Genomic DNA, 3,768 nt, shown 5'->3' with positions numbered 1-3,768 from the left:
ACGATTAATCGCATCCAAAATAAAAGTTTTTGTTTGCATAATATATGTGTGTGTTCTGTGTATATTTATTATGTATATATAAATACACATACAGTATATATTTTGAAAATATTTACATGTCTATATTTCTATTCATATAATTTATATTATAAATAAATACATTTAATATCTAAAAATAACATATTTCTCTGAAATATATACATGCATGTGTGTGTATTTATATATACATAATAAATATACACAGTACATGTACATATGTAAACAAAAACTTTTATTTTGGATGCAATTAATCGCGATTAATCGTTTGACAGCATTAATTTTAATACATTATTTTTGTATCCAAAAGCATGTTTGATTAGCCTACGTGAGATTCATCATCAATTAGATGATTAGATTGCACAATATGGTCTTGGATTTCCCTTAAATCAGTTGGTTTTGTCATATTATCTAGTTTTTAGAACTAGTCTACTTTATTTCACAAGAAGTTAGCTATTTCCTGCAAAACTTAATTAGCCATTATGTAAATAACTACAAGAATAACGAAGTGCAGTGAACGCTAAAACTGTTTGCGCTACAAACCAGTGTGTTTATGATTATGATAATGAGTTAAAATAACATGGTACAACAACTGTCTGTTTTTGTAGCCTGCAGGTAAAATAACTAGTGAATGACACCGGAAGCCTCGTATATTCAAGGTACAAATGGCCGCGCACGATCTTACGTAAAAAATAAATCAATAAATAAAACTCTTGGATAAGTGAGCTACAGAACATCAAGGGTGTAATACAATTTTAGTATTATTTCCATAGGGCTTTTCCTGATTAATCTGTGCCTAGAGAAATATCTGAAGATGAATTCCATGAATAGATTTCAATTGAGGCCAAGGTCCCAAGGAATGCCACTGTCATACAGTGAGTGACCCATCATATCACAGTGCTCCAAAATCATTTACCATCACACATTGTTCGATGCAAGTTCGTCTAAATTGGATCCTAAATCCCAAAGTTAGTGTTTTAAGCTTTAGGTGTTATCTTTTAAGTACACGTTCTTTCATCAGGCCAGTAGTGACTGGTAAGGTATAGGCTACATTAATGCTCCACTGTTTTGGACACAAACAGCTCTTGGTAGACTTCATCTGGTTATACACATTTCTTACCTCGACACGCTCACAGAAGTGATGGTGCCCTTTTTATATAAAGATGATGAAACACAAACACGGTGAAAACATTAATCTTCCAGTGTTCCAGTACAGTAACGCTTTTGAAGATTTATGATGGAGTAAAAACCAATTTCCCTCTATAGATGAAGTGAGGGTCAAACAATGAGTGATCTACACTGGAGGAGGTCGGGGGGGTTCTTATGGTGAAATTTCAAGAAAATACACACACATGCACAGCACACCATCTCTATGATGACTACCTCCACTCCTCCAAATTACAGTAACACAATGCTTGCTTGTTTTAGACTGATTAGGGCTTTTCCTGATTAATCTGTGCCTAGAGAAATATCTGAAGATGAATTCCATGAATAGATTTCAATTGAGGCCAAGGTCCCAAGGAATGCCACTGTCATACAGTGAGTGACCCATCATATCACAGTGCTCCAAAATCATTTACCATCACACATTGTTCGATGCAAGTTCGTCTAAATTGGATCCTAAATCCCAAAGTTAGTGTTTTAAGCTTTAGGTGTTATCTTTTAAGCACACGTTCTTTCATCAGGCCAGTAGTGACTGGTAAGGTATAGGCTACATTAATGCTCCACTGTTTTGGACACAAACAGCTCTTGGTAGACTTCATCTGGTTATACACATTTCTTACCTCGACACGCTCACAGAAGTGATGGTGCCCTTTTTATATAAAGATGATGAAACACAAACACGGTGAAAACATTAATCTTCCAGTGTTCCAGTACAGTAACGCTTTTGAAGATTTATGATGGAGTAAAAACCAATTTCCCTCTATAGATGAAGTGAGGGTCAAACAATGAGTGATCTACACTGGAGGAGGTCGGGGGGGTTCTTATGGTGAAATTTCAAGAAAATACACACACATGCACAGCACACCATCTCTATGATGACTACCTCCACTCCTCCAAATTACAGTAACACAATGCTTGCTTGTTTTAGATTGATTAGCCTATATACTTTTTTTATATATATACAGCTTTGAGTTTCATATGAGATTGCGAATTTTACAAAGATAAGATACATTTGGCAGATGATAGATAGATAGATAGATAGATAGATAGATAGTCCATTAGAAAAAGAAAAGTCAAAACAGAATGGTATGGGGAAAAAAAATGAACAATGAATAAAATACAAGTAAAATCAATGATAATGATGAGTAGTGTGTTCTGCAACAGTGTTTAGATTTGTGCCAGTTTTTCTCCTCTGCTTTCTCTGCAGTGCTGCTCTGCCCTGGTTTAATAAGCTCTTGCACTGCAGACACCTGCATAAGAAGTTCTGCTGACCTCTACTTTATTAAACATGCCTTCCTGGCAAAGAAAAACTGGCCTGTGCTTTAACAACATACAGATAAGGCAGGATTGACAGATCAAAATGAAAAGCTAAACTAAACGTGGTGTTCATTGAATTTTAATATTCAGTCAGAACAAACTTTGAGCCCTGTAAACTTCAAAAGTAAAATTCCCAAAGCACATCGTTACTTGACAACCATCAACGTCTTCATCTTACCGGCCCTTCTGTTAAAAAAATAAATAAATAAATAGCCATAGTTTTATACTCATTTTAATCTTGAGATTATAATTTAGTAATCAAAGAACAGCTTTGAAAGAGGAATTCCATTTTCATTTTTTGTTCCAATTCTGAGCCTTTTATAATTGGTCTTTCTGAGCTCTTCAGAAGGATTTCAAAGCAATTTCTTCAGTTATTCACCTACTGATAAGCTTAAAGGAACAGTTCACCATAAAATTAAAATTTGAATATTATTTTCTTACCTATATGTCAAAGTATATGACCTTAATTCTTCATATTTATTTATACACTATTGTTCAAAAGTTTGGGACCGGTAAGATTTTTTGAAAGATGTCTCTTATGCTCACCCAGGCTGCATTTATTTGATAAAAAATACATTCTCACGAATAGGTTTTTGAAATGAAAATTTGCTGAAAATGTACTCGGCCTCAGGCCATCCAAGACTCATGACTTCAGTCCATCAGTCCTTCATGTCTCAAGTCCTTCACATCTTGTGAAGTTAAAAGCTGCGTGTTTGTAAGAAACAAATCCATATTTGAGGTGTTTTAATTCTTAACTTTTGGCCAAAATGTGAGTCCATAATCCGTGATAACACTTCATCCAGTGAAAAAGACCATCCTCTGTTGTCCTCTCACAAAATCCTCTCACATATTTGTTTAGAACTCTTTTGATCCATGGTTGCTGATCTATGCATATTTCCCTCCTGATTCAGATAAGACTGCTGATTCATAAAAGCAATATTATGATTAGAGGACTTATTTGAAGTTACAAACATGCAACTTTTCACTTCACAAGACATTAACTGATGGACTGGAGTGGTGTGGAAAAGCTGCGTGTTTGTAAGAAACAAATCCATATTTGAGGTGTTTTAATTCTTAACTTTTGGCCAAAATGTGAGTCCATAATCCGTGATAACACTTCATCCAGTGAAAAAGACCATCCTCTGTTGTCCTCTCACAAAATCCTCTCACATATTTGTTTAGAACTCTTTTGATCCATGGTTGCTGATCTCTGCATATTTCCCTCCTGATTCAGATAAGACTGCTGATTCA

Source organism: Sinocyclocheilus rhinocerous, unplaced genomic scaffold (assembly GCF_001515625.1).
Source record: "Sinocyclocheilus rhinocerous isolate Xijiao unplaced genomic scaffold, SAMN03320098_v1.1 scaffold75, whole genome shotgun sequence".
Taxonomy (NCBI): Eukaryota; Metazoa; Chordata; class Actinopteri; order Cypriniformes; family Cyprinidae; genus Sinocyclocheilus; species Sinocyclocheilus rhinocerous.
Note: the sequence above shows the minus strand (reverse complement) of the source record.